This window comes from Sapajus apella, unplaced genomic scaffold (genome assembly GCF_009761245.1).
Source record: "Sapajus apella isolate SASKATOON/1434 unplaced genomic scaffold, GSC_monkey_1.0 scaffold52, whole genome shotgun sequence".
Lineage (NCBI taxonomy): Eukaryota > Metazoa > Chordata > Mammalia > Primates > Cebidae > Sapajus > Sapajus apella.
In genome coordinates, this window is record NW_022436992.1 from 8,402,077 (window position 1) to 8,416,532 (window position 14,456).

Here is a 14,456-nt window from a genome sequence, read left to right on the forward strand (position 1 = left end):
GGAATAACTTTCAATTAGAGACCAATTATATTTTCTTTAACTTATATTGTTTCATTATTTTAACTATATCCTAAAGTTTTGTACTTAACTCCCCTGCTCGTTTTTATTAAAGCTATGTTTTCACCTATTAGCAGATAAGAGTGATCAAATATAATCATAATGGAATCAGAAGAAAGAATTTAAAAACTAGGATTCAATCATTGGTCAGAAAACAAATATAAAACAGAATAACTGTGGTTGTTGACCTTTATTAGCTATATATTTTTATCCTCATTCTTGTAAACTCACAGAGCTTAGATATGGTGATTAGTAGTAATTCTTGAAGATTAAACAAGTACAGCGGTATTAGCTGACAGCTGGACCTAGGGTTTACATGATATTTATATAGTAACTACTAAAAAAAGATTGATGAAATCTGCAGAGGTAAAGCAGAACTTTATTTAAAAATAATTTACAGATTGGGGAGGCAGAGTCTTTAATACAAGTGAAAGTGTGATTTCTGAAGAATGGAGGGAGGATCTGGCTTAAATAGAGCAATTTCTGCTTCAGATTCTTGATCAGGTCTATTTATGCTCAGGAAGTATTCAAATTGTTTAGTTTTGATTGGTCAAAATCATTGAGCCCTGATTGTATTGTTTCCAAGCCCAAACCAGAAATTCAGAAATCTCTGACAGATGTCCACTGGAAAGGAGCGGTGGGGATGAGAGGGGACACACATGTTTCCAGCTAGTTTTTCTTGGCACCTTGGCACCAACAATAGAAACTGTTTGGCTTGATAGTGGAAAGGGAGGTTCTGTGACACTTTCCCAACATTTTTCTGAGCACACAGAGTACATAATCTCCCCCTCATTCAGCCATTGCTGCCTGGTTATATTTTAACTTTGAGCACTGGGATGTCCATCTTACATGCTGGTAAAGGGAATAATTTAATATAACTACAAGGTAACTGAAAACATACTAGGTAATCTATGCTCATTTAACCTTAATAAAAAGTCTATTTTCTTGAATTCTTGAAGAATATTTTCTTTTATTTTGACAGGAGCAGAAATAAAACAGGCAAGTATAAAAATATTTCACTGAAGTTTTAATATTTGGAGTCTATAAATAAACTCATAATACACAGATTAACAGGGTAAAAAGGCATTCAAATTTTATTACATGCACATGTGTGTACGGAAGTAATACAAACTATAAAAACCTCGAAGAAAGGCAAGATGGTTTAGCTTTTATACTATCTTGAGGCTACAAAAAGAATTGGGCTTTGGGAACATGGAAAAACAGGTTTAAACAGGTTAAAGAAGTGAGAAGAGGAAAGGCCTGGCTAGCAAAAAGAGGCTTGTCATGAAGATGAAACCTCACAGATAGCAGCCCTCAGAAAGAATAGATGCTAGCCAGTAGCAAATTTTTCTGTAAGATTTTGAAAGATGCCAAACTCTTAGTTAATCTTTCTTAGGTATGGAAAGAGGTGCTGGAGACAGAGGTTCAATGAGAGACTGTTTGCATTCATTGTTTACTGGACTTTATTTCTGCTTCATATGTAAGTGTCCATTACAAAAGAAAACTAATATGTTTAAAAAGTATATTTTAGTGTGAAATATTTTGATTTACTTCCTAAGCAATTTGTCAGTTTATTAGTCCGTTCTCACATTGCTATAAAGAAATGTCTGAGACTGGGTAATTTATAAAGCAAGAAGTTTAATTGGCTCATGGTTCTTCAGAGTGTACAGGAAGCAGGATGCTGGATCTGCTTGGCTTCCGAGGAGGCCTCAGGAAACTTACAATCCTAGGGGAAGGTGAAGCGGGAGCAGGTATGTTACATGGCCAGAGCAGGAGCAAGAGAGGGAGAGGAGAGGTGCCACACACTTTTCAACAACCAGATCTCATGAGAATTCACTATTGCAAAGACAGTACTAAGGAGATGGTACCGAACCCTTTCTAAGAAATCTATGCCCGTGAAACAGTTATCCCCCACCAGGCCCCATCTCCAACGCCGGGGATGACAATTTGTCATTAAATGTGGTAGGGATACAGATCCAAACCATATCACTAAGTTACACATGAATCTAAATAATTAATCTCCATTATTCTGAATAATAAAAGTGTCAAATATTCAGTAAGAAAAAGTCAATTCTCACTATGTTTAAATTTTCAAATATCTGACATACCTAAATTATTAAACTCTATTTCACCAAATTAAATCTCAATACTAGTATCATGCAAATATGATCTTAAAATAAATGTAAGGTATTCTTCCTACATGGTTTTGTTCCCAGACCAAACTGAGGGTTGGGTTGCTATTTCTTGTGGTCCAATAATGAGATGCAGGTGAACTGGGGAGGAAGAGAGTTTTTATTTCTGCAACCAGTTACAGGGAGAAGGCCTGGAAATTATCACGAAACCAAGTTAAAAATCACAGTTTTCCAGAGCTTATATACCTTCTAAGCTATATGTCTATGTCTAAATGTGCATTTATCTAAATACATTAGTGATTAACTTCTTTCAATCTATAACTAAGGTCTGAGTCCTGGAGACCTCCCTCTGACGCCTCAGGAAATTTACTCAGTCTAAATGGGTCCAGGTGCTGGAGTGATTACCTTCATCTTGTCTCCCACTAAATCACAGAGGTTTGGTGAGTTCCTTTAGATCCTCAATAAACTTGTTTGTGGAGGCCTGGGAAATTTCTCAGGCCCAAATAAAACATATTTAATCCTAAATGGGTCCTGTTAAGTATTCCTTCATTAATTTGTCATGCTTTAAGGCCCAGGAAAGGCATAGGCAAAACATTTTGTGGGCATTTGTTACATGCCAGCCTTTGTATAAGGGCACTGTTTTTTATTATTTAACTTAACGATTCAGTACTGAAACAGTTATGGAGGCCTGTGTTAGTGAGACTTGGCCTGCCGTAGTTTGAGTAGATCCATAGTAGTCTCTGTGGCATAAATTATAGAAAATTACCTAAAAATGTATTGTTATTAAGAAGAAAGTAGCATATTATTTTGTTTGTGGATCTAAAATGGTTATTAACAGGACTGCAATAAATTATCTCTTTATCAGGGGTCTGGAGGAATGCCCCATGAGGCATAAAAGGAAGTTGGCTTGCTCATAGCTTATTTTGAAATCTAAAATAGCACATATTTTTATATATTTTAGTAGCATTTATTCTGGATAACAAGAGGTTTTAATCTGTGGAATAATTTTAGCAGGATGCACCCGGGCTACTTTGGACTACCTACAGTAAGAAAACCAGTACTCTATGACTTATAAACATACTTCTCAAAAAACATTGAATCTGTAACAATATGAATATGAAGTTGAGACATTTTGTGACAAACATCTGTTTCTTTTTGAATAAGCAATGTAGCTACATATAGGACTCAGATAGCACAATTGTTAAACTGCCTCACCTGATGCCATGAGAAAAGATGTGGAGAGCTGTATTAGCATCATCAGATCTCATGTTAATTTATTTGTGCCTCAGTATTACCTGTATCCTTAAAATTATTAGTAAATTATATGGAAAATCTCTGATTTTTGTGAACATGATTTGACAACACAATTATCTGTGATACCACTGGTTTTCCAAAAAGAATGCATTGACCATAAGTCTATAGGGACTTTGTAATGAGCATTTGAGTAATCATTTGGTGAACTTAAATCATGAACCTCAAATTAGCTGAATCCCACATGACTTGACTGATCAAGTTATTTAGAGTAGGCATTGCATTACGTATTATGGAGGATATAGTGATACATATAAAGATAATCTGCCTTCCAGATTCAACCCAATAAAAGATGGTCTGTAATAGCAATCCAAAATCATGGCAAAAATGTATTCTACCACACAGATACTACTAAAAATAAAGATACAGCCAGAAAAGTGTTATGGCAGAATTATGGCATGAGTTGGACCTTTGTGAATAATTTTAAGCCTGGCAGGTAAAGATGGAGGGTAGGAGTATTCTAGCTGACATGAATGGCTGAGGTGATGTGCATTACATAGCATTATATCAGGGCAGTTCAAATCATCTTTTAACTCTATCAAAATTTGCTTCTATGTGTGATAACTTTTTGAAACTTTTACATGTAAAATTTTATAATATTAATTGCATGATTATTACATATATTTGTGTTGCCTCCAAAGTGATATCAAAGATGACATTGCATATATTATTGACATAAAGTAACTCCTACCTAATATTTAAATTAATCAGATTTATCATCCAGTTAAATTCATTACTGAATTATCAATGAAACCCTTCAGGATACTTTTAGCATGTGACATCAATACAGATATTGTAATAGTAGATAAACAATCCAATGTGTAATTCTGTTACAAATTAAAATACTTAATGTAATGAAAACCTAATTCAAAATAGATAAAATATAAATATTATTGGTACACACACTTGAATGCTCCAAAACACATTTTGGCTTGGTTTGATTAAGTATTTCATCTACATCATCAAGATCTCACTGTTCTTCGATTTATCTTCTCCGCCTTCTACAACATAAGGTTTATGATAAGACAGTCTTCCCTCAAGATACTAAGAAATCTGCATGAGCATGAATCTATGGCTTTCAGAAGGATATAGAAATTGGTTCTGGATATTTAGATAAAAAGTTGCTTTCCTAGGACCTTATTTGTCTGATTAACAGATCACAACATTGGTTTAGACCTACATGAACTCAACAAATCCATGTGCTATGTTTAAGAGCATTAGGGTAAATTTATCTGTAGATGGGGCAGAATTAACTTCTTTCTTTCTACTACCTTTTTCCCCAGCACAATCTCACAACTGCAGAACTGATATATAGCAGGGAAAAGACAGACAAAATGTAGACATTTGGTGTACAAGTAGATAGTTTTCCATAAGAGAAATATCCCTTCTTGCTATGGAAACCAAATAGGAAGTGGTAAGGATAGAAAATGGTACAGAGAGGAGTTTTAAAATATGGAGAGTGCAAGAAATTGGGGGATCATTTATAACAAGTTTACATTATTTGTGTATGTAGAAAGAGCAATTTATTGGAAATGAAGAAGATGACAGAAGCTGAGGCAGATCTTTGAGAACATGAGATGGAAGTCACAGGCTGCAGGATAGAAACAGTCCAAGACATTAACAGCATAGACATGTCATATAAATCCTAAGCTGTGCAGCTTATTAAAAAGTAAATTTGGGGGGAAGTGGCCAAGATGGCTGAGTAGAAGCAGCTAGTGTGTATTGTTCTCACAGAGATAAATGTAACGGGTGAGTAAATATAGCACCTTCAACTTAAATATCCTGGTTCTTGTATTTGTACTAATCAAGGAAACAAATTGAACCATGGAGAACTGAAAAAGCAAGACAGGACAATGACCCACCTGGGAGCAACATGGAACCAAGGGAAACTCCCTCACCCAGGGAGGCAGAATGTTCAACCCTGGGAACACATGCTTCTCCCATGGATCTTTACTACCCTTAGGTTAGGGGATCCCATCGTGAATTCTCCACCAGAGCCTTCATTCTGACACACATTTCTCTGTGGAGTCTAGGCAAGTAGCTGCTCACACACATGTGGAGACCCAGGAAACTTGGAGATCTAAGCTTTCTGGACTTCCTGAAAAAAATAGCTACAACTTCAGCAAAACAGAAGGTTAGACTCCCATACATATCCCTAGGAGAGAGGCTTAATCCAGGGGACCAAGAAACAATGGCCCGTGGGTCCCATTTTCATGGCACCTCACAGGTTAACACCCACTTGCTTAAAATTACAGCCAGCCATTGGTAGCAGCATTGCACTTCTCTAAAATAGAGTTCCCAGAGGGAGAGGTGGGGCTCCATCTTTGCTGCTGAGATGACTTAGCCATTCTGACCTTGGGGCTTTGGATACTCCAAGCTTATCAGGAACAGAAAGAATCCCCCAGCATAGCACAGATGCTCTACAAAAGACTACTTTGCTAAGCTGCTTAACTTGCCCTAGCACATGGTAGTAAAGTATGACCCTCCACACCCACTGACTACCATTGCAGGCAGAGCCTTGGGAAGCATAGAGCCAGCAAGCCCCACCTCTGGCAGTTCCCCATTTTTGTTGTATGCTGTACAGAGAACAGGAGATCCTATCACATGCTCATTCCACCTTGCTGAGCAGAGAAAGCACAGATACCTGTACTGGCAAGCAACCCACCCACAGCCAACACCACCTCCAGGGCAACAGTAACCTACACAGTCTCCAGCAGGGGCTCCCCACTCCCTAGCTGCCTTGCTTCCACCAAAGTGGTGAATGCCCTCAGGGACAGACACCCCTGCATCTGCTAACACTCTACTTCAGCTGCCATACTTCAGTCCTCTCAGCACAGTGGACTCCAAAGTTCAAGGAGCCAGAGAACAAAGTTGTGGCCCAATACAAGTCCCCCACAGTTAGACCATGCAATCCAAAATTTGGGAGCTGAGTGTTGGACACCTAAATCTTCCCGAAAGGAAGCCGGATAGCTGAATCCACCTTACACCACAATTAAATTCTCAATGTCATCAAATAGGATAAAAAAAAAACAAAAACCTCTAAAGTTCAGCAATCTCAAAGATTGAAGGAAGACAAGCACACAAAGATAAGAAAGAACCAGTAGAACCTTGAAAACTCAAAAAGCCAGAGTGTCTTTTTTCATCCAAATCACTGCATTGCCTCTCTAGCAAGGGTTTGAAATCGAGCTGAATCTGAAATGGCCGAAATGAGAGAAGTAGAATTTAGACTATGAATAAGAATGAAGTTCCCTGAGCTATAGGAGTATGTTGTAACCCAATGCAAGAAAGCCAAAAATCATAATACAAAAATGCAGAAGCTGACAGACAATATATCCAGTGTAGAGAAGAATATAACAGCTGGAAAACACACTATAAGAATTTCACAATGCAATTACTATTATTAATAGCAGAATAGAGTAAGCACAGGAAAATATTTCAGAGCTTGAAGACTGTCTTTCTGAGATAAGACAGGCAGGCAAGAATAGGGAAAAAAGAATAAAAACAAATGAAAACCTCTGGGAAATATGGGATTATATAAAAAGACCCAATCTACCTCTGATTGACGTACCTGAAGGAGATAGGGAGAATGGAACCAACTTGGGGAATGTATTTCAGGATATCATCTATGAGAACTTCCCCAACTTAGCTAGAGAGGCCAACATTCAAATTCAAGAAATGTAGAGAACCTCCATAATATACTCCATAAAAAGGACAGTCCCAAGACACATAATCATCAGATTCTCCAAGGTCAAAATGAAAGAAAAAATGTTAAAGACAGCTAGAGAGAAAGCCAGTCCCCTACAAAGAGAAGCTCATCAGACCCACAGCAGATCTCTCAGCAAAAGTGCTATAAGCCATAAGAGATTGGGGGCCAATATTCAACATTCTTAAAAATATGTATTTAATCCCAGAATTTCATGTCTGGCCAAACCAAGCTTCATAAGCAAAGAATCAATAAGACATTTTTCAGACATGCAAATGCTGAGGAAATTTGTTACCACCAAACACGCCTTACAAGTACTCCTGAAGGAAGCACTAAATATGGAAAAGAAAGATCATTACCAACCACTACAAAAACACACTAAAGCACACAGGCCAGTGACACTGTAGGGCAATCACATAAAAAGTCTGCGAAATAACCAGCTAACAGCGTAACAACAGGATCAGACCAATATATAAATACTAACATTAAGTGAAAATGGCCTAAATTTTCCCAATTAAAAGACACAGAGTGGCAAGGTGGATGAAGAACCAAGATCCATTTGTATGCTGTCTTCAAGAGCCCCATCTTACATGTAATGACACACACAGGCTCAAAATAAAGGAATGGAGAAAAATATGCCAAGCAAATAGAAAACAGGAAAAAAGGAGGGTTTGCAATACTAGTTTTTGACAAAACAGTCTTTAAAACCACAAAAATCAATGGAGACAAAGAAGTGCAATTCACAAAGGTAAAGGGTTCAATTCACCAAGATCTAACTATCTGAAATATGTACGCGCCCAACATAGGAGCACCTAGATTCATAAAGCAAGTTCTGAGAGACCTTCAAAGAGACTTTCACACAATAATAATGGGAGACTGTAACACCCCACTGACAACATTGGACAGATAAGACAGAAAAGTAACAAAGACAATAAAAGTAGTCGACTTTAACAATCCACTGACAATGTTAGACAGATCGTCAGGATAGAAAATTAACAAAGATATATAGGACCTGAACTCAGTACTATATCAAATGAATCTGATAGATATCTACAGAAGTCTCCATCACAAAGCAACAGAAAATACATTCTTCTCATCATGACAGGGTACCTACTCTAAAATTGATAACATAATCAGAAGTAAAACACTCCTCAGCAAATGCAAAACAACTGAAATTATAACAAACAGCGTCTTGGATCATATTGTAATCAAATTAGAAATCAAGACTAAGAAATTCTTTCAAAAACGTACAAGTACATTGAAATTGAATAACTTTTACTGAGTATCTATTGAGTAAATAATGAAATTAAGGCAGAAATCAAGTTCTTTGAAAATAATGAGAAAAAATATACAACATACCAGAATCTCTGGGACACAGCTAAAGCAGTGTTAAGAGGGAAATATATAGCACTAAATGCCCACATCAAAAAATTAGGAAGATCAGAAGTTAACAACCTAAAATCACAACTAAAAAAACTAGAGAGCCAAGAGCAAACAAATCCCAATGCTAGAAGAGGACAAGAAATAACCAGAATGAGAGCTGACAGCTGAACAGAAGGAGATAGAAACATGAAAAATCATCGCCAGGTCAATGAATCCAGAAGCTGTATTTTTTTAACATTGAAATAGATATACTGTTACTAACTAATAAAGATGAACAGAGAGAAGATTCAAATTAACAAAATCAGAAATGACAAGTGGGATATTACCACTGATCCCACAGAAATAAAAACAACATTGGAGAATATTATGAACACCTCTATGCACATGAATTAGAAAACCTAGAATAAATATGTAAATTCTTGTCTAAAACATCCTCCCAAATCTGAAACAGGAAAAAAATTGAATACTGAACTAACAAATAATGAGCTCTGAAATTGAGACAGTAATGAATAGCCTACCAACCAAAAAAAGTCCAGGACCAGATGGATTCACAGCTAAGTTCTACCAGATGTACAAAGAAGAACTTGTACCATTCTTGCTGAAACTATTTGAAAACATTTAGGAGGATGGACTCTTCCCTAACTCACTCTATGAGGCCAGCATCATCCTGATGCCAAAATCTGGCAAAGATTCAATGAAAAAAAAAAAGAAGACTTTATGCCAATATCCTTGATGAACACTGACACAAAAATCCTCAGCAAAATATTGGCACACCGAATAGAGCAAGCAACACATCAAAAAGCTTATCTGCCACATGCTTTATCCCTCGACTGCAAGTTTATTTTAACACACACAAATCAACAAATGTAATCACACAAACAGCACTAAAGACAGAATCCACATGATTATCTCAATGGATACAGAAAGGGTTTCAATAGAATTCAATTTCCATTCATGCTAAAAGCTCTCAATAAACTAGATATTGAAGGCACTTACCTCAAAATAAGAGCCATATATGCAAACACACAGCCAACACTGAATGGGGAAAAGCTGAAAGCATTTCCTTTGAAAACTGGCACAAGACAAGGATGCCCTCTCTCACTCTCCTATTCAACATAGTAACTATTGGAATAGAGAGCCCAGAAATACAGCCATATGCCTACAACTATCTAATTTTTAGATAGGTAAAGCTGACAAAAACAAGCAACAGGGAAAGAAATTCCCTATTCAATAAATAGTGGTGAGAGAACTTGCTAGCCATACGCAGAAAATTAAAACTGGACCCCTTCCTTATACCATATACAAAAATTAACTCAAGATAGATTAAAGACATAAATGTAAAACACCAACATATTAGAACTCTAGAAGACAATCTAGGTAATACAATTCAGGACATAGACATGGACTAAAATTTCATGATGAAGACACCAAAAGCAATTGCAACAAAAGCAAATGTGATCTAATGTAAACTAAAGAGCTTCTACACAGCAAAATAAACTATCAACAAAGTAAACACACAACCTAACAATGGGATAGAATTTTTTCAAAATATGCATCTGACAAAAGACATAATATCCAGTGTCTATAAAGAACTTAAACAAATTTACAACAAAAAAAACCCATAAAAAGTTTGCAAAGAACATGAACAGACACTTCTCAAAAGAAGACATTCATGCGGCCAACATGAAATAAAGCTCAACATCACTGATCATTAGAGAAATGCAAATCAAAACCACACTGAAATACCATCTCACACCAGTCAGAAGGGCTATTACTAAAAAGCCAAAAAAAAAAAAAAAAAAAAAAGAAAAAAAAAAAGAAAAACCAGATGCTGGCCATGTGGAAAAAAGAAACACTTTTGCATTGTTTGTGAGAGTGTACATTAGTTTAACCATTGTGGAAAACATTGTGGCAATTTCTCAATGACCTAATACCATTTGATCTAGCAATCCCGTTACTGGGTATATACTTAAATGAATATAAATTATTCTATTATAAAAACACATACATACATATGTTCATTGTGACAATATACACAATGGCAAAAACACAGAATCAACCCAAATGCCCATCAGTGATAGACTGGATGTAGAAAATATTGTACATATACACCATGGATTACTGGGGAGTCATAAAAAGGAAAGAGATCATGTCCTTTGCAGGGACATGGATGGAGCTGGAGGCCAATATTCTTAACAAACGAATGCAGAAACAGAAAATCAAATACCACATGTTCTCACCTATAAGGGGGAGCTAAATGATGAGGTCACATGGACAAAAGGGATGAACAACACTCACTGGGACTTATCAGAGGGTGGAGGGTGTGAGGAGGGTGAAGATCAGCAAAAATGATTAATGGGTACTAGGCTTAATAACTGGATGTTAAAATAATCTACAACAAACCTCCATGATACAAGTTTACCTATTAAACAAACCTGAACATATACCCCTGAAATTAAAAGTAAAAAAAATTAAAATTTGGTTTAAAAAAATTACAATTTGAAGAAAAGGATCGCACTCAATGTTCATTCAACCAGACTACACAGCTGGTACTGGACTAACCTGTGATTTCAAAATTAATTTACAAATTTTACAAATGTTCGAAAATATAAGAAGTATCTCTTTAGAGGCCTATGTGCTAAACTTTCTGAACACTTTGTATTTGTTATTTTCATTCCTCTGATGTAGATATGACTACTTCCTCAAAGGTATCCAAAAGTAATAATTTTATATAAATTTTATATTAAATTATTCCATGGCAAAATATTGAGAAAAGATAATAAAAATTATTTCATGGCAAAAGATTGAAACCCAAAAAGTCTAAAGTTATGCTTTTATCCACTATCTTTTAACTCTTTCTCAAAAAAAGCTGTTTTAGGAAATTAAACAATTTGTTAAGCTGTAAAGAATTGCGATACATTTTTAAATAATGTCAGATGACTTCTCAACCCACAGAATGTTTGTATGTGTGTGTGTGTGTGTGTGTGTGTGTGTGTGTGTGTGTATGTGTATTTGATGTTCCCAATCATGCAGTTGCTAGCAGCATTATTTACAATAGCAAAGACAGGGAGTCAAAGTAAGTGTCCATCCACAGGTGAATTAATCAATAAAATGGGGGATATATACACAATGGAATATTACTCAGCTGTGAAAAATCATGTCTACGTGAATAAACCTGGAGGATGTTATGTTAATTAAAATAAGCCACGCACAAAAATACAAATACTGTATATTTTCCTTCATATTTGGAATCTAAACAATTTGATCTCATAGAAATATTAGAATAAAATGGTTGTTACCAGATTCCGGGGTTTTTAAGAGGTAGGGGATGTTGTGAAGATATTGGTCAAATGATACATACTTATAGTTAGATAAATAAGTTCAAGAGACCTATTGTACAACATGGTGACTATAGTTAATGATGACACACTTTATTCCTGAAAAATATTAAGACATCCATCCATTAAGTGGATGTTAAACGTTCTCACATGAAAAACAATGACTATGTGAGAAAAGCTAAATTTAAGCATACAAAAATGTATACATGCTTCAAAACATCATATGTTATATGATACATACAATTTTATCTATCAATTTAAAAATAAATTAAAATGATTGACAGTGAATCATTCTATATAGTTGCATGCTTTTTTTCTAGGAGTGATTAGATGCTGATTCTCAAACTATGCAGGGTGGATATCTTCTATGATGAATGACCTGGTGTTTTGCTGGGTGTATATACCAGAAAATAAAACAGAAGAAATTAACTGGGGAGGGCTGGCAACAGAATTATCAGATTATCGGATTGCTGAGGAGTATTAAACAGAGTACATAGGAAAGGAAATGCTAGTAGGAGCAAAGCATTAGTTTTGAAGAGAATTGTGGGTCCATGTACTGGGAGCACAAGAGGATAAGGAACTGAGAAAACCATAAAAATAAAAGGAAACAATATTAGAGTTTATGACTTAAAAATTGAGAATTATGTTAAAATTCAGACTGTGGCCATGAATATGGAAGTTAGGGTCATTGAAATGGAAAAAAAAAAAAAAAAACAGAGAATGAGATTGTTGAATCACTAAGCATAGTGGCTTTATTTTAGGTTGTAAAACAATAGAGTTATGTTGAAGTTAGTGACAACTTAAGCATGTTTTTCACAGATGTAAAATACTATGTTTTGAACCTTCTATAAAATGATTTATCTGATTTTGTAATGTTTACCTGAGTGCTCTGTCTAGTGATAATAGTAGCGAGTTGTAACCAATAATTACAACAAATACTTTTTAATATAAAATATTATAGATGTATACCAGATATTTTGTTAGTTTTGTTTTGCAGAAGCCAAATACACCAATTTTTTTTTCCTTGCCCAAATGTGTAATTTTATTGTGGTTAACACAGTAGAGTGCAGCATGGTCTAAAACCCTGATCAAAGGCTGGGCGTGGTGGCTTATGCCTGTAATCCCCTCACTTTGGGAGGCCAAGGCGGGCAAATCACCTGAGGTCAGGAGTTTGAGACCAGCCTGGTCAACATAACAAAATTCCACCTCTACTAAAAATACAAAAATTAGCCAGGCATGGTGGCAGGCACCTGTAATCTCAGCTAGTCAGGTGGCTGAGGCAGGAGAATCCCTTGAATCCGAGAGGCGGAGGTTGCAGTGAGCTGAGATGGTGCCATTGCACTTCAACCTGGGCAACAAGAGTGAAACTCCATCTCAAAAACAAACAAACAAACAACAAAAAACCTGATCTAAAATTATCATTATATTTTTGACCTTAACCTCTTTTCAATCTGTTTCCTTGTTATATGAAGATGGAAGACAGGGTTGATTGCCTATTCAATAGCAACCCTCAACTCTTTATATTTCTAGCTAACAAAGTCATTTTCCCACGATAGAGGTCAAATATATGAAGACTCACATTGGCTTCTTTTTATGTAAAGTTTGGCTTTATGAGGAAATTATGACCGGTTACTCTCGAGAGAGAGCTTCTGCTAGGAGTGGAAATAGGAGTGCATGTGGAAAGCAGTTCCTCATGATAAAACAGAAATATTAAAGAAAAACAACTTTGTTTCCTCTGTGCTTTAGAGGACACCTTGTGTGGGTTTGATGGGTGTTTCTGCAGCTGCAATATGAACAAAGAGAGATATTATTGGTACACCATAGGTAGAAAGAGGTAAGAAGTTAAAACTAACCTAGAACCACCTACCTATAGAACAAATTGTAAGGAAAAATTGCACATATTATGCAATATAACTCATCATTATATCATAATCTACACTTGTATTACTACTACCTATAATTATATGGTTAGTTCGGCTTTTAGAACAGTCATAATACAACACTGAATGTTATTAGTTTTGTTTACCAGGTTAAGTTAAAAAATGAAGCTCTGTATTAGGGCTAAAACAGAAGATGAAGTGTGTGAGTGGTAGTAGCAATACAACTTTGGAAGAGAAGAATGTATTTTCAATCAAACAGTAAGTGTTAGATCAAAAAATAAGAATATACCTAAATGTCTATGCCTTTTGACTAAGATCAAGTGTAGTATCTGTTCTTATAAGTTAAAAATATTAAAAAAGTGTTTTTCTTCATTTTAAAATAAGAACATAACCTTACCTTCCTTCAAAATGACTATTTTCATATAATGTTCATTTAAAAATAATAAAAAAGACATCATTTATTAGGCAAATTGCATTAATTGCATTGATTGCAAACTATATTAATTTTATTGAAGATTAAATCCTATTCTTTCTTTCTAACATCTGGTCCTACATTTTAAATACAAACTTAAAATGCAGTTAATATTAACACCTTTTGCTCCATAGCTTTGAAGTGGAAAATTAGAAAATGGCTAGAGGATGTTTGCTATGT

General features: G+C 35.5%; 1 pseudogene; it reads left to right on the forward strand.

Annotated features, from left to right (window-relative positions):
* Positions 1-14,097: 14,097 nt before the first annotated feature.
* LOC116527030 lies at positions 14,098-14,206 on the forward strand (annotated as a pseudogene).
* The last annotated feature ends 250 nt before the right edge of the window (positions 14,207-14,456 follow it).